Consider the following 18231-nt stretch of genomic DNA (forward strand, 5'->3'; position numbering starts at 1 on the left):
CGTCTGGTCTGGACGCGATAAATCGAACCAGGAAGTGCTCGCCGTCGACTGCGGTACTCCAGCTCAACAAGAGGAGTACCGCGGAGTCGACGGGGGAGCCTGCCTGCCGCGTGTGGACCGCGTCTGAACCGCGGTAAGTTCGAACTAAGGTATGTCGACTTCAGCTACGTTATTCACGTAGCTGAAGTTGCGTACCTTAGTTCGAATTGGGGGGTAAGTGTAGACCATGCCTTAGTTTGGATAAGTTTCAGATAATCAAAACTATAAAGCTTTGTAAGTTCCTTCCTTACTAATAACAATCTCAGTACATTTAATATATAAACATTAGACCTGGTTTGAAAAAAAACAACAACAAAATTCCATTTTTTTCAAAATATTGACAACTTATTTTGAAAAGTGCAATATTCCCATTGGCTTTAATACAAATAAAATAAGAACTGACATCCTGCAGTAATGCATCTTTTTATCCCTATGGGAAAGTGTTTGATTGGAAGGGTACCAGCTTCTCTATGATTATAAGTGCATTTATCATTTATTGAAGATTATTGAATAGCTAAAGATGAATCATCTGTGTGTGTATCACTGATGCCGATATAGGTTAATCCTCATCTCCCAATGAGTTTGAGAAGGCAGAAATTGAGATTTAACCAGATGAACTCTCATGATCCAAGAGTAGTATATTAATAACCTATTGTGTCCTCTCTCTAACAGCATATTAGAAATATTGTATTAAAAAATTAAGAAAGACTTGCCACAAAAACTGTATTAATACAAATCTTTCAGAGAATGACAGGTGGGAAATGTGTAGTTTGTGCCCAGAATTGAGAAATAACTAATTAGATTTATAAGTGAGGGGATTCTCCCTACTAATTGGGCAATGCAATAAGCTTTACAAGAGAAGAGTAATTCCACTGAAGTCATTAGGACTCCTCATGAGAGAAAGGACAATACTTTATTTGTATGCGTAAGAGCTGCAGATTGGATTTGAAGGGTTAGATCCTGGTCTGCAAGTCAACGGAGCTACAGCAGTTTAGACCTGCTATGGATCTGGCCCTTACATTTATATGGAAACTAAAAGTGGGCCTAAATTAGAACACCCCAGCTAAATAATCTCTGGGTAAATTCAAAGTTAGAGTAGATTCCATATCCAAACGTCACAAATCAGATCTTGAGGACAGATTGGCAGTTAAAGAGTAGCATTGGAAGTCAGCAGATGTGGGTTCTGTACCCAGTTCTGCCTCAAACTTTCTGTGTGACCTCAAGTGAGCCATTTAACAATCCGTGCTTCTGTTTCCCAACCTACAAAATGAGGATAGTAATACATGTTACTTACCTCGGGGAATGCAATAAAGGTTCATTAATTGATACTTGTAACATGTTTTGAGATCTTCAGATGGCAGGTACTATAGAAGTACAAAGCATTAATAGAAACATGATTTTAAAAGTTGTAAAACTAACAGCTTGATCCTATTATGATTAAAACTGTGGGGAAAATTCTCGATTTCACTAGATGCAGAATTTGGCCCAATATGAGGCAGGATCACAGGCCTAATTGCAAAAAATAAGTCCCAGATCTCCATATATACAAACATACATAAAGCATTGTAATACAGTAGGTACAGAGTATACACTAAAAATGCAAATAAACATGACTTCTAAATGACACCCTTATTTAAAGTGGTGCCCCTAGATGTCATATAAATATTGTTACTTTTCTGCATACTGTTAGGAATGCACTTATACATAAAGTTTTTGGAATGCTGTGGTTAATAATTTTGGTTTATTACCAAAATGAGTATTGATTTATCGCTTTGAAATTTGGTTTATTACAAATTAGTACTAAAAAAAAAAGATGTTGAATGTTCTATTTTCCCTGCTTTTCTGTGGTAAGCTTGTACTTTGTGATATTAACAAATACATTTAAAATGTTAAAATTCACACCATTCAAACTGCAGGTATGAATAGGTACAGCTTTAAATGTTTTCCTTGATCATTACTGACATTAATTTCTCTTGTAAAAGATAATGAACTCCAGGTTTTTTTTTTTTGGTCATCATATTCCAGTTATAATTTAACGTAGTGCCCTAATGATTGGCTTGAAGCAGGCTGCAGAGTCCCCCCAAGCAGAGACTTATTTCTCAGTAAGTATGCTTATATATGAAGAATTTTAGGCAAATTAATTTTCTATGTAGAACTGCAATCCAAAAGGTCTACTTAGTGGAAAATGAGGATCAATAATTCTAAGCAGAAGCAAATTGGTTTATGGCACCACTTCAATTTTCTAATGGTTCTAATGTAATAGCTGAATAACAAAGTTGTTTCATATTGTGTATTGCTGTATGTTCTCATTACAGTGCACTGTTCATGTTTTTGCACCATTGATTGCTGACATCAATTCCAGGGGACATGTTACACCAAAAAAAAAAAAAAAAAAAAAAAAAAGGTCATGTGATAACTTCTCATACATTTTACCAACATTTCAGGAGGGATGAAGATCCATTATGCTAACTGAATTTATGCCCTGAATTTAAACTGATGCAAACTGATAGTAACAACAACACCTATTACCATGCACTTCATTGGTGTTATTGCCATTCTATTAATACTATTCTGCAGCATTGTGTGGTGACAGGAATGTATTGGGGTCAGCACTGTAGTTATCATGAGCTCTTTCAGAAGACTTCTCTATGTATATATAAGCAGAGCATAATTTTTCAAAGAATTCTCTTAATATTTTACTATGTTGAGTATGAATAATTTAAAATTTAAAAATACATTTCCTTTTGTTATTATCAAATTATCCAGTAAAAGTTTTTAATTTTGTTCTTAATAGTTTTCATGGTTTAGGAATTTAATTTAATCAAACGTTCATTAAAACAATAATTACAGCAAGGTTCATCAGCCAACACATAGGTGCTGCCGAATCATCAGTGTGCTGTTCCTTCAAAATAGTTATGCTTCAAATTATGATGCAGACATTTCTCCAGAACATCCCATATTTTCTATAAATCTGCATTTATTGGTCTGTCAGTCACAGATGCAATGGAAAATTATTTAAACATCTCTATCATTTTAACTATATTTTAAATTTTAGCTCTTTTAAAAATGGGTTAGAAGTTTCAACAGATTGATCTTTTGGTTATTAATTCATCTACAAACAGTCAGTTCCTCACAGAATTAACTGAAAGGACATTCTTGTTATCAGTGGGTCATCTCTATTGCCTAGAGAAGAAAGATGGTCCTGTGGTTAAGGCACTGGGCTGAGATACAGGGGAATTAGTTCAAAACTCTGCCACAACTTCCTGTATAACCATGGGCAAGTCATTTTATCTCTCTGTACCTCAGGTCTCCATTTGTAAAATAGGGGTAATAGTACTTGCCTTCTCCCACAGATTGTCTGTCTTGTCTATTTATATTGTAAATTCTTTTGGGCAGGGACCATTTGTACTGTGCCAGCACAATGTGACCCCAATCTTGGTTGAGACCTCTAAGTTGCTAACATAATAGTAAGAAAGAAAAATAAATAACTAGTAATCTGACAAGAGAGACTGTAATTTGCTTTGGATAATTGAAAAACTACTGACTGGATATTCAGTGCTCAAATCAGAGGGGTGAAGAAAGACAATAAAGTTCAAATTCATTCTTGCTGAAACTCCAAGGATAAAATTGGTCCCATAACTGCCAGCTCATTTTATATCCCCACTTCCCAAATGCTCAAGACTTATGGGAACATGTCTCACCCATGTTGTTGTATCGTAAAGCATAGCCCAGGGTGCTCTGGGACATCTCTCAGCCCCAGCATTAGAGGAGTCGTGGTATTAGAGTACGTTGGGAGCAGGATTCTTTCATTTCCTGCAGCTGCAGAAAGTGGGTACAAACAGGCTGTTCATAACCTGGCAGATACCAGAGCTGGCCTTAACATACTTGCCTAGACATTCCAGAGAAGAAGGAGACCCCCCTGGAGGCCTCTGAAGAACCCAGGAGGGCATATTTAGCGACACTTGGGTCTCCCCCTGAGAAGACAGCTCAAGTCAAGTGGGGAAGAGGGATGGGGTATCTGGGCACTGGGTACATTAAACTTTCAAATTCAAATTTCAAAGTGAAGCTGCGGATTGTGAAACCCAGTATAGCAAATTTGTCTGTATTAATCACTAATACTCATCCAAGGAAAACCCAGTGTGTTTGGTGTAAACCTCCGTTGCACCTCCAGAGTACTGCACTGGCAGGTCTGTCAGTATTTAAATTACCATCTCCTTTCAGGGTTTTCTAACAGCACTATTTTAAATAGTAAAGTAGAAACTTCACACACTAGTTTTCTTTAGCTCATCCCTTGTCAAGATACCTTGACCAGATACACAGCAAACCATGCATTGAAGCACCACAATGTGGTGAGAAACTTGCACTACCCAGTGCACCACATAGAGACATTCTTTGGCTCTATGTTTTTTGTTTTTGTTGCTATGAGTCAGAACCACTAATTAACAGCAGTTTTTACTATTTGAGATGTTTTACAGTGTTGCAATGCTGTTTTTCATCTTGGACTTAGTGTAGTACAGTGCCAGCCAAGAATAACAATTTGCTACTTAACATGTCCAGTTCTTATTTGAACTGGAATGTTATATCCGTTTTTCAAACAATGGTGACAACACCTCTATTAAAAATTGGGGCCCAAATCAGTAAAAAGGGTCACAGGCATCAGCAGTAAGTCAACTCACTAAGTCTTTCCCTTTTAGTACACTCCTCATACCATCCCGCTACCCATACTGAACAAGGTGCCAGAGTTCAGGTGTACCCCTGGGAAGTGTGCCCATTTACACTCACAACAGCTATGGTATAGAAGGAGGAATCTCTCTCTCTCTTTGAAAAGCCACATGAAAATTCATGACCACAGCGTTACGGAGATATTACTCATTGTTTTAAAAACAAACACAGAAGAATAAGCTGCCATTTCAGAGCTTTGAAAGGCTGGATAATGGCCACCAAATATTAGGTATCATTAATTAGGTTATCAGAGGGGTATCTATTCTTTCAGTACTGCAGAAGAATTAAATTTAGCTGTTCTTCTCTCTTTGTGTACAGGATTAGCACATGCAACTCCCACTGGCATTAACAGGAATTATCAAAGTCATGGGTTAACCATCAGCTTTCACTGGACTTTTCTTTCTGTATATGCATTGTGTAGCAAATGTATGGATCAGATGTACAAAATATCATTCGACTTTTAGTTGGGAGTGCAGGAGGAGAGATGGGGGCAGGAGAGGGGCCAGGTAGGAAAGTGAGAAGTTGAGATTTTCATTTTTCTAAATTGCAATACCATGGATAGAGAATAGCATAGAGCAGAGCCTTAGGCCTTCATATTTCTGTAACCCTGTAACGTGTCAGATGAGTCAGTCCCCACTAAATGAGATACAACCAAAGGAAGCTGAGCCTGCTTAATTCAGCTTCCAAAAAACACACAGAAGACTAAAGGCAGAATGGTTTTCTGAAGGGGAAAAAAATCTTCACTGCTATGCTTTACTGAATCCTGCCCTTTCTGACAAGTGAAGCTCACACTGTTTGTAATATCAGAACAGACGAAGTATAGCTCTTCCTGTCCCATCCCCTTGGAGACCACAAAAAACCCCACAAACCCCACTATGAGTTGCTCAGTAACTTCTTTTATATGGTTCAGGAGCACCTGGTGGCCAGTCACTGACTAAAGATCATTAGCGGGTACTTTTTCACCTGTTCCTCTTGCATGTCCTGAAAATTTCAGCTTGTCCAATTACAACATTCTTACCTATCCCCTACAGGCAGAGCATAATGCAACACCCCCTTCCATTGGGGAATTAACCCTTGAGTCACTAGTTTTTTCAGGCTATGTCTTGGAAAGCACTAGATTACTAATAAAATGATATTTCCTTCAATTTTTGTTCAGATTGCATTAACCTCCCATGTGATCAACATGGCTCCCTTTCCTAGTGGAAAGAAGACATGCAGGGGAGAGAGGGCAAGCAAGAATATGGGAGAGGGGAAGGCCACAGAAAAAAACCTAATAAATAATCTTCACCTCCAAGAGGCAAAATTCCAGGTGTCTTCTGAAAACAACCTTCCAAGAATGAACTCAGCTATTTTGCGGTATATTGTTTTGAAAGAAAGGGCAATTTCTGGGAAATAGGTAAATGCAGGGAATTTGGGGAAAGGCACTGGAAATAGTGTGTATGTGTGGGCCAGAGAGAGAGAGAGTGACTGTATAGCCCAGTGGTTAGGGCACTCATGTAGGCTGGGGAGAGTCAGATTCCTGCTCTAATAAGTATTTAATTATTTAGACCAAGTGGAACAACTTCAACAGGAGAAATTGAGACAGTCTCTCCCCACAGTAGCCTGTAGCCCAGTGGTTAGAACACTCCCCAGGGGCATAAAAGACCTGGGTTCAAGTGCTTGCTTCAAATCAGGCACAGTGGGGATTTGAACCTAGGAGGAGCAAAGAGGAGTGTAGAAGGGGACAAGCTTGAGATGAAGTGGGAGTGAAATTTTTCTAGGGTCTTGAACACAAAGGGGCCTTGAATTTGATGTGGTAAAAATACCCCAGGAGGCTAATAAAGGGATTCAAGGAGAGTCTTGATGTCACTGGAGAGACAGCGCAGAAGATGACTGCAGTGGTGTCCTGTATAGAAAGGAAGTTGGGAGAAGAGGGGAGGAAATTATAGCAATCAAGAGGTGGCGAGAGCATGGGCAAAGGGTTTAGCAGCTGCAATACAGAGATGAAGATGGATGTAGCTGACATTATACAGGTTGAAACAGCAGCAAATAGATCAAATCTTCCAAAGACCCTGTGTGAAAGGGAAACAATGAGGCAAAGCAAAATACAGCAGCATTAGCCTCTTCTTTAGTCGCTATTCACCCGTTTCATTCTGAGAAGAGAGTTCATTTACTACATTCACCAGTATCTGCTCAAGGGATGAAAGTAATGTTTCTTTAAGAAGGCTTTGTGGGCATGTAGGTAGCATCAGTGCACTGCTCCCCTTGAAAAGGAAGGATTTAGTGAATAGCACAGAGGCAAATCCTGTGTAGGCTTAATCTTCCAGTTTTTTGCTCCCCCCCCCCCTCCCCGTTCCAGGGAACAGGAAAGAAAATAAATACATACTTGCTTGAGGCAGGAATGCCACTTCTTGAGCCAATTCCTTTCTTATTGTCCTCAATATTCATCCAAGCTGTTTATGTTGATGAAGAAGTTGGATAAAATGGTCAAGGGATTTAGACAAGAGAAAACCTGCTTAACACATAATTTTATACTGCATAATGTTTTTCCATAATCACTGTGCTACAGGGGGAAAAAGGGTTGAGATGGCATCTATGAATCATAACCACTGTACAGCAAAACCTACATGTTCACAGGGCTTGGAGTTTTGAAATTGTTGACTCCAGCTCTAATTCCCCCCCACTCCTTTGTCAAAAAGATATATATCTGGATCTGGTACTCATGAAAGGGGCCAGACTAACAGGGAGGAGAGCAAAGTCCTTCATTTATCTACAGGACAGGAACAACACAGGCAGCAGCAATAAAAGCTTCCCTCACTGCCTTGCCAATATGCTCCAAGCTCCAAGTGAAGGAATAACCTGTTGTGGTCATAGGATAGTTCTCTATGATGGTCCGTGGCCTCTGTGCTGAGACGGTAAAGGCGATAATAAGTGCCAGTTGCTGCGGTGGTATCTTGTAAAGAGAACAGTTGTGCACTGGGAAAGAGATTGCTATTTAAGCTGCAAAATGTAACCTCTTTATAGCACTTGCTATACAAGTCTCCAAGCATCTTTATTTTTATGAAATATGCGACAATTATTTTATGGAAAGGAAATGCGTGAGGGAAGAAAATGGCAGAGACATGCTAGAAACAAAAACATTTGTGTTACCAATATTTTTTGCAGTAGTTTTTTTTTTAAATGCCAAACACGGTGACATTATGTTCACATCAAGCCTGTGCTGTAAAATTGTACTTGTTCGAGTATTTCATTTGGCAGGAGTGCAGAGGAGGTGATACTGAGCCAAGAAATATTTTTCTCCTTTATAAAATAGAGAGCTCACGAATAAGTGCTGTGGCAGTCTGTTCATTCTGCTATAGTCACTATGTGAGAGACTGCCAGTGTTTCCAATATAAACCCCTATTTTTCAGATGGTTTTATCTTAGCTATGGGCATTTTATTAGGGTTGCTTAGGTATTTTTAAAAAAATGGTCATTTTCTAGTTGTATGAATCCAAGACTAAACCCCCTGAGGATACAGCCGTGCTTCCAGTAGTGCACTGCTACCCACAGGTTTTGTGGACTAGACTAGTGTCTGTGTGTGTAGTTAAACCTAATCACAAATCTGGAGGTGAATCTTGATCCACGCTACTTAGATTGTAATTTCTCTGGGGCAGGAGCCATCTTTTTTGTTCTGCATTTGTACAGCACCTAGCACAATGAGGCTCACTAGGGCTCTTAAGCACTATGGTAATACAAATAAATAAATAATAGCTTTCAGAACATGTGACAAATAACTTGTGAAACCCCAGGATAGATCAATGTATCACATGTCTTTGACTGCCTTACCTGCTCTCTGTACATTAATCCATTTCATATACCTGAGCAGCTTCGTGGTTGCCTTTCTTTCCAGAATGGGAAAGATTCAGTCTTGGATACAGTGATAGCTTTTGAGTATAAAGCAGTGACACTAACTTTGAAGTCTGATATCCTGCGGTGCTGCAAGGCTAGTAATGTTTATACAGTCTGACACTCCTGCATTCTAACGGGACACACAACACAAATGGTAGCTGCTTAGCAGGGGGACTTCCTGCAAGCACCAGGGAGTCTCTACTCCTGCTTTGCTTCCTACCCAGATCCTACCAGTGTACTCTAGCTGTCTAGCAAGGGCCCTGCTGCAAGCTTTACCTTCACAACATTTTTCTCACACTGGGGTTTTGTTTTGTAATCTAGCCGATCTGCCATTCACCCATGGCTAGCCCTCTCTCCATCTCCACGGACACCTCTACACCTCTTGTACCACTATTCCTAACCTTACACTATCCTTTTCCTTCCCCCCCATCTCCCTTCCCTTGCTATCTCTGAAACACCCACTCCATCTCTAATAAGACCACAGCCATGCATGACCCCTCATATCTCACTCTACAGAGCTCCTAGCCCTCACAGAAGTCTGGATCCCTTTATCTGACACTGCCTCTGCAGCTGCCCTCTCTTACGATGGGCTCTCCTCTCATATCCCCCACCTTGGATCAGACCATGGTGAGGTCATTGGGCTTCTCCTCTCCTGTTCCTGGCTCTTCCAACCCCTCCTTCCTTCCCCCTCTTTGTAACAGCATTGCACCTGACTCATCTCTTTTCTCCTCTCCTTTTCCCCTCCATGTTGCTGTCTACTATCAACCCAACTTCTCCCCATCAGCTTTCTTTTCTGATTTTGACTCCTGTTTCTCTCTCTTCCGCTCCTCACAATCTCCCACACTTGTCCTCAGTGATTTCAGCTTCCATGTTGATGACCCATCTCACCTGCACATTTCCTCTCCCTTTCTCCAATAGGGCTGTTCACTTGATTTGGTCTTGGCCAAGCACTGCTTTTCCTAATCTGTGTTGCTGAGTTCCCCCTCTCTGCCCATCACCTGGTCTCTGCCAGCATCACCCATCAGCTTCCTTTTTCGTGCCCTGTCACTCAGTCTTTTTGTAACTTTCAATCCCTCAGCCTTCATCTACTCTCAGCTCTCTCTTCCCTTTCTTTCACTGACATAGTTGTTGATTCTTTCTATGCTTTACTCTCCCCCACCCTTGACTCTTTTTCTCCTCTCTCTCACTTGGAAGATCCTCTCTGATGACTCCCAGCCCTGGCTCATGCCCAACATTTGTTTTGCTCCTGCTCACATGCTGCAGAGCATCTCTGCTGAAAATCCCATGACCAGGTTGACTCCCTCCACTACAGATTTGTTCTCTTCCCTTTCACTTGTGACAACTTCCTTGCTAAACAATTCTACTTCTCCAACTTAATTGAACCCCATGTCTTCAGTCCCAGACAACCCTTTGCCTCCTCAAATCCTCCCCTTTTCCAGCCTCCATTTCTCTCTCCACACAGGACCTTACCAATTTCTTCCAAGAGAAAAATTGACATAATACTTTATCTTCCCCCTCCCTTGGCTCTTCCTTCAGCTCTGTCCTTCTTCTCCCCTGTCACAGACACAGAATTTTGCCTTCTTTCCTCCTCTAACCCCTCTCACCCCATCCCATCCCATCCTCACATTTACTTTGCACCCACTATTATCCCTCTGCTTTACTCTTCTCAACTCTCACTTTTCTCTGGCTTTCCACCCCCCACCCCCCACAATACAAACATGATTTAGTCTCTTCCATCTTAAAGAAACCCATTCTTGACCTCACTTGCTTCTTCAACTACTGCTCCATCTCCATTCTCCTTTTCATCTCTGAGATCATTGCCCTGTTCAGAATCACTGTCTGGAATTCCTCTCCTCCAATACCATTCTAGACTCTCCCCAACCCAGCTTCTGCCCCTTGCATTCCACTGAAACCAATCGTACAAAGTCTCTAATGACTTCTTCCTAGCCCAAGTTCAGAACTAGTTCTCCCTCCTCATCCTCACTGAAACGTCACACTGCCTTCGACACAATGACCTTTTTCTTTTTCTTGAAACCTGCTACTCCCTTGGCTTCCATATCTGTATCTTCTCTTGGTTCTCCTGCTATCTCTGTAATCGCTCCTTCAGCATGTCCTTTGGAAGATCCCCTTCTCTTTTCCCTCTATACCTCATCACTACACAATCTCATCCAGAAACACAAATCTAACTGCCATTGCTATGCTGATGACTCTCAGATCTTCCTCTCTACTCCTGACCTGTCTCCTGTCTAAACTAACGTCTCAGCCTGTCTCTCTGACATCTTCTTGTGGATGTCTAGCCCTCAGCTAATGCTCAACATAGCTAAAACAGAGCTCTTAATTTCCCCCCAAGCTCTCCCTGCTACCTCCTTTCTTGATCACTGTGCACAACACCACCATCCTGACTGTCATTCAGGTATATTCCGGGCATCATCTTCAACATGGACCTCTCTCTAGGTTCATACATCCAGGCTATATTTAAATCTTTCCAATTCTTTCTGTATAACATCTCCAAGATACAGCCTTTCCTATCCATCTACACAGCTAAAACTCCCATCATCTTGACTTGCGCAACACCCTTCTCTCTGGCCTTGACAGTGCAATCTTGCCTCATTCATATACATTCATAATATCATGGCAAACATCGTTTTCCTACCTGCTGTGAAAATTGGGTTGTATGGAAGCCAGCTCACTGGTCACTTAGAACACCCAGGGCACTGGATGTGTTGAAGACAGAAGGGACAATTTATACCTGCTAGTAGCCTAATGAGTTAGTAATTAGCTTACCATCTGGATTCCCAGGAGGGAAAGTAGACAGTATAAAAAGCTCTCCCAGGGAGCAGAAAGGGGCTGCTTGTGATGTTGTATATGGTTGTATTGTATCTGGAGCTTAAGGAGGCGATGAACAATAAACACATGTGGTGAAGGTAACTTGGTGTATCTGTGTGCTGTTTAATTCACCAAGAGGGCTTACCAGCCAGGGGTTTCCTGGAGAGGAAGGGGGAGGTGTTCACACTGTCCTTTTGAACATACCACCATTCTCCTTGTATCCCTCCACTGGTTCCCCACTTCGTATCACATCAAACAAAAGGTGCTTGTCTTCAATTTTAAGGCCCTTTATTAATCTTTCCATTATGCTTAAAAAACTTCATAATGGTTAGGCCATTGGTCTGCTGAGAACACTAACTAGTGTGTAGATCAATACTGTCTCATTGTTTCCATGTACTGTATCCATTTGTTGTCTTTTGTTTGATACTTGGATAGTAAGCTGTCTAGGGCAGGGACTGACTTTTTGTTCTTTATCTGTACAGTGCCTGGCACAATGGGATCCTGGACCATGACTAGGCTCCTAGGCACCACGGGAATACAACAATACATAATAATAATTCTAGACTTGGAAGTTCCCAAGATGGTGACATTTTTGTACGTAGAAAACCTCTTTAGATCATTTTTAGAGGTTTTGCTAGCTCCATCTGAGCCTTGTTCCATTGGATTAAGGGTAACTAAGGCTTTTGGTTTTATAGTCAAAGGGATATGAATAATAGACTAAAAATTTTAAAACTCTCTGACATATCTAAAATGAACGTGGCCAATCCAGCACACATGATGATGGGGTGTGGTAGAAAGGTTAAACTGGCACTCACTTGGGATGAGCTATGTAACATGCTTGTGGCTTCATCACTCATGAGTAATGCACCCACCCCTCATGCTCATAAAAGAGTGAAATTCTGACTCTTTTGAAGTTAATGGTGGTTTTTGGTCGTTCTACTACCCCACACCATCATGTACTACCTCCGTGAAAATAACCAAATTACTTTACATAGAAATTCTGCCACTTTCCATTGTCAACAGTTATTTCACAAAAATGCCAGAAGTATTCCATCACCCAGGTTTCCATATGGGGTGTACACAATAGCACTGACCACAACACAGGGGTTTGATCTTGTGCTTCTTACTGGAAAAAAAAAAGGAAAATCCTGCCCCTGGAGATAATTCTCACCCCTACTCCATGCCCTTGATGTAATAAACACCTCGATACTGACATGAATAATCTGGCTGTCAGAGAGGCATGAAGTAAGACAATGGGTACATCTCCCTGCTCATTCATGTGGTTCGTTTTGCACCATTCACTGACCTCAATCTTCTAGTTTACTGCTTAGGAGGTAAACTGTTGAGCAGGCTGCCTGCATTGTGAATATGCCTTATACAGCACACATTAGTTACAAATCCCAACTGAGCCACACATACTCCACAAAGGAGCCCAGGATTGTTTATGATTGCTATTGTATTCATTATACCTATTTATAACTATCACCATAGTAACTGGGCATAGTTGACGTGGGTTTAAAGTTAGGCCAGTAAACATTTCCAAAGCAATGAGGGCAAGTTAGGTATGTGTGGGTATGTGTACATGTACACACGAGGGGGTCCACTGGTTTAGTCAGAGTACTCTACACTGTCAAGTCTGTTAACTACAGTACCAGGATCTAAGTGATTGTTCTGTGGAGAAGGTGCATTTCCCCCCTCTAATTTTAAATAAAGTCTGGCTCTTGCTTACATGCTCAGGAGCTGTTGTGAGTTCATTGTGTTCAAGGCATATTCAAGCAGGCCTGATTTTCAGAGATGCTGAGCACCTATAACTCCCACTGCAGTCACTGGGAACCAGAGGCATAGTGAGCGCCCTCCGACCGGAGGGGGCCCCGCAAGGAAGGGGGCCCCTAAAAGTGGCAAAATAAATACCGCATTCCAGTTTCTGCATTGTAAGGGGCCCCGCCCAGACATATGTTCGGAGGGGGCCACCGTTCGGAGGGGGCCACATTCTTTGTTGCTACGGCCCTGCTGGGAACTGCAAGTGCTCGGCACCTCTGAAAAATGTGCCCACTTCTATAGGAGTTAGGTATATGGGGAAGGACTGCAGGATCAGGTCCTTATTTACTAGAGCTGGGCAGAAAACGGTAATTCTGTTTCATGGAAGATTTTTAGATTTTGAAATTTGGTTTCAGTTCAGAATGAAAACTAAGTTTCCAAATTCTTTGTGAAATGTAATTACTATTCTCCATCCATCACTACTGGCAGCCCCAGCAGGCTTCCCCAGAGCCAAGGACTTCGCAAGGATCTGGGAGCTCAGGCTGATGAGGAGCCATGAATCAGGTAACCAGGGGCTCTGAAGCTCTCAGCTCCCTGTCATCCTGCCAGGCAGGCTATGGAGGAGTCAGGAGGACAAGCTGGCAGGAAACCAGGCATGTTTCAAAAACTACTTGGCAGGCAGGGTTCCATCAGAAACCTGCCTGGTTTCATTGGAATTTCATTGAAATTGACATGGTCCTGTAAAGCATTTTGATTTTGACAAATCAGAACATTCTGACAAAAATGTGTCCTAGAAATTTCATGGGACAGTGCTAATATTTACAATTTTGGGGGCATTGGGCCTGACACTTCAAGACTCATTGGTTTGCATTGCATGCTTAATGATACTTACCTTTAGCTCCTTCTGTGTGAGATTTAAACACCTTTGCAGTTTTCCAGATATTTTGTACGGAAGATTACAGCACCTGAGCAATAAAATCACAGTAATAGTTTCTCACTGGCCTAGAAGAAACACATTACTGTTAAAAAAACAAAAGTAACAGTTAAACTGCTTCTATCCTATCTAGCAACACAGGCTCATTATAAATAAAGACAAAAAAGTGCAACATAAAATAGCCCCCAAACATTTATTCTTTTAAAATTGATTTTAAGTCTGTTTCTAAAATTGTTGACAAATCTAATAAAATTAAATTAAATGAAAAGAAATGTCAAGAAGGAAACAAATTTAAAAGTTAACAAAGCCCAACATAAATTTGCAATTGCATGTCCATTAAAGGTCTTAAATAGGGTTAATTTTAGCATGGAAAGAATTAACACTATTGGAGCTTTAGCAAGAGCAATTATTATCATTGCAAATTACTTAAACTATTAAACTGAGAATAATTCAGAAATATCATTAGCAGTCAAATTACTTAAAAATCCTTGTTTTCCTTCTCCTTTGTTTAATTTAAACTTAATGTCTGCTTATTCTCACACAACCAGAAAATGCTGATAAATAATTCCAGAGCATGCCTAAACATCTCCCTTCACAGCAAGCTTCTAATTTGATCTCGGGAGACCCTTTCTTGGTAGCTGAATAAAATATTTTCATTTATTCTAGGAGAGGCTACATCACCATTCGTTTCTAATCTCATGTTGCTTGGTAATGCCGCTAGATGAGGTCCTTAGCAAATCATTAAACTTGTTCAATAACAATGTTACAAAACACAAGAGATTTGTCGTTAGTGAAACAAAGAAAATTTTCAAATGGGGGATAGGTGGGGGGGAGCCTTTAATAAGCTAACTTGAGTTTCTAGGGCAGTTTCAGAGATTATTTAACATTTTAAACTTTCTAGCATGCACAGTGCAGGAACAAAGACTTCAGTGCATATGTCAGAATAGTTTGAAAGGGCCATACTTTCATATTATGGAAGAATACATTGCTTTGCTGCTAGAATCAAGTGTCAGCTCGCTGTGCCATTACATGTTCCCTGCATTTGAACAAAATGTGGCCTTTTGAAATATTCAAAAATTTAATTTAGCAATATTCATCTTTTAATAAATATCTATATTACCTAATGATCAGATAAAGTAAATGACTTTGCCATGAGATTCATGAATCATCAAGACCAGATTTGATGAGAGGAAATTAAACACTTGATACAATTAATCTTTCTTATTAGGCTAGAAATTCACGATTTGCACTCCTAATAAATATGATGTTAGATTGCACATGAATTAATCACGTGAGATTAGTATCTTTTATATAGCAAATAATATTGGACTTAATTGACCCAGACTCTGGCTTTTCTGCTCTAGCAGGGGGTAGGAGGTTGTGGAAGTGGAACACTGTCCTAGGGAATGAAAGACTCACATTGCTCGACACTCATCATTCTTGTTTTGTTGGTTGATCACATTTCTTCTATATCTATCGAACAGTTTGCTCTCTGAAAAAAGTTTGTTGGGTCAGATGTTTAGGATCAAATCTAAGACCCCCTCATGCAATAGTAGGTAACAAGACTGCAAAGAGGTGAAAACTGGAAGTAGGCACTTGCATTAATTCCAGTCTGCTAAGCATTTTAATACCTTTGAGTTCAGGAGAATGTTTAATTGAACCTTGCAATTTCTGCATTTCATAACACACTGGGAAAGGAGAGCTTCATTTGAGGTTTTCAGTATTTCATATACTAACTTTCTTGCTATAAAATAATGTTTTTCACATTTGTACTCAAGCAAAGAATGCAGCTGATTAGAAATTTTCTTGCTGCTGCAAATCCATCTTCTGCACTGATAGTCTTAATCTTGAGCCATTCTTCCTAGAGAGTCTTTGCCCTGAGCACTTCTTGTCTCTCCACCACTCAGCATGCAATTCCTGAAAGATCTTAAACTGCATTAAAGAAAATGGTCAGCAAAGATGTAGCTCATATAAAGGAGATCTTCTGCTAGGGTGAGCGGGTGTTATTAGCCCATACTCTGCAATCATCTCAATAATTACCATATGAATCTGGAGAGTAGCTGACATGCCATGTATGTATTTGGAGTTTTCTGCTAAGCAGGCAATGCAGCTTTTGTGGCTATTTTTACACTGAATATTGAAACCAAATTTATTAGGTGATCATATATAAATAGTGAAACACATACCTGGCTGATTACTGTATAAAATATTATTTGATTAATTTTTCCATTGTTTGCTGAATAACATATTCAATGGATAGTATGATGGGGTATACAAACTCCACATGGGGCAACACGGTTATTGTGAGCTCAGCCAGCCCCACCTCACCTGTGAGAAACATCAGACCTGAGTGAGGAGCTTAAAAAGGGAAAACATCTCACAGTTGGAGCCCAACCAAAGAGGAGAGCACCCCACTAGTCTTCAGCTGCTGGAGAGATGGATGGCTGAAGGCAAGAGATCCTTGGATGACTTCTGCCTGACAGCACCTCCCTGAAGGAAGGGAGGGCCCTTACCTTTATTGGGACTATTTTTTTTATATTAGCCTGTGAGCCCAGTTGGGGCCACAATTTAACAGAAGTCCTCTGAAGAAAGAGATCCTTAGCTCATGCAAAGGACAATTAATTTGTGTTCATTTCTTTTTTATATTTGTTGGCAAACCAGGGATGGGTTGACTGTTCAGGGCTCAGCCAGAGGGCTGAACCTTTTGCAACTGGACAGACATGGTGGAACACCCAGATATTGTACAACAGAGGCTTGGGTGAGTGCAGGATCTAGGGGATAAACCTGTGGAAGGAATGTGGTGACATGTATTCAACTAGCTTGTGTGTGTCTGTGTGCATGCACGCATGTGTTCATTTGAGCGATGCTTTCATTTTGAAGGCAAATATCACCCCAGGCTGTTGTCTCATCAGATTTTACAAGCCAAGCATAGTTGAATCTGGTCAGTAGTGGGTGACTTCCAAGGAAAACCTAATATGCTGCAGCAGGTGGCATTGGCAATTCATTAGTGTTGCTTCTTCCTCAGAGTCAGAAATCAACTAATGTAGCAGGATAGTGCTAAGGGACACATTGTTATTGAAAGTACTGATGTGAGGATGAAACATAAAATGGAAGCCCTGATAAGTTGTAGTAATTAAAGACTGTATTGCACATTTTACCATCCCAGCCTGGGTAATTACAGTCTTACCTACTGAAATGAAATCCCTGTTTCATCAATTGGATAAGGTTTCTTCTTCTACTCTCTTGTGTACTGTTGCTGATGCAATTATCTGAGTGCCACAACCCACTCCATGTCCATTTCAGTGGTTGTGAAGAAATGTTATTCTCCTATTTAATCATTGCAATTCTGTAAATGATTTGAAGCTTGTGAAAGGTGCAATATACACCATTACATTATAATCATTGCATTTCAAAATTTTCAAGTGAAGCAGGTGTCAAAGCTTTTTTTGCCAAGTAGGCAGATAATGGAATATTAGGATTGCCATTGGGCAGTTATATAGGACAGTGCTGATTTCACACAGGTCATCCCACATCCTGCCATGAGGCATGCTACAAGTCCTGCTCTCTTCAGCATTTATAAATCACAGAAATCATAAATTGTCGGAGCAGATTTGATTATCTGATATATTTTTTTAATTGAACGGGTAACAGAACTGATTCACTGCAATGTGTCCCTTGCACAGAAGACATATGGAACTACCTTAGTTTTGATCAAGAGAGTCTACAGATAGATGGTATAGCCACAATTATTTGTGATTACAATGTACCAGAGAGAGAGAGAGATCTGCTCAAGATAGTGATAATTGAAATCATATTTCCCTTTGAAATGTACATGCAAGTCTTTGAAGCTCCTATACTACTAACTGCACACTGATTGTTACTGTCATCTGCCAGAAGTGTCTCTTCTTGTTTTACTCAAACAATTAACTAGGTTTCATTCTTAGGATCTTGGATTATCACCTGTCTCCCCACCCCTTCTGAAAAAATGGAGGGAGCAAATGTGTAAGGAAAAATAGTATTCTGTATACTTCCGTGGCTAATCAACTGCGAGAAGCATCTCTGCACAAATTACTTTTATTATTG

The 18231-nt window shown here is 40.4% G+C and overlaps 1 long non-coding RNA gene across 2 annotated transcripts; it reads right to left on the minus strand.

Moving 5' to 3' along the window:
- Window positions 1–290: 290 nt before the first annotated feature.
- LOC113407439 lies at window positions 291–15646 on the minus strand. Of its 2 annotated transcripts, XR_003369986.1 has the most exons (5): window positions 15568–15646; window positions 14107–14179; window positions 7127–7193; window positions 3741–3858; window positions 291–1403 (listed from the first exon to the last, which is right to left on the minus strand). It is a non-coding gene; the product is annotated as an uncharacterized LOC113407439 (long non-coding RNA). The 2 variants fall into 2 exon arrangements; XR_003369985.1 differs by lacking the exon at window positions 291–1403 and having other exon boundaries at window positions 3373–3858.
- Between the last annotated feature and the right edge of the window lie 2585 nt (window positions 15647–18231).

Source organism: Terrapene carolina, unplaced genomic scaffold (assembly GCF_002925995.2).
Source record: "Terrapene carolina triunguis isolate 2854851 unplaced genomic scaffold, T_m_triunguis-2.0 Scaffold211, whole genome shotgun sequence".
In the NCBI taxonomy this organism is placed as follows: domain Eukaryota; kingdom Metazoa; phylum Chordata; order Testudines; family Emydidae; genus Terrapene; species Terrapene triunguis.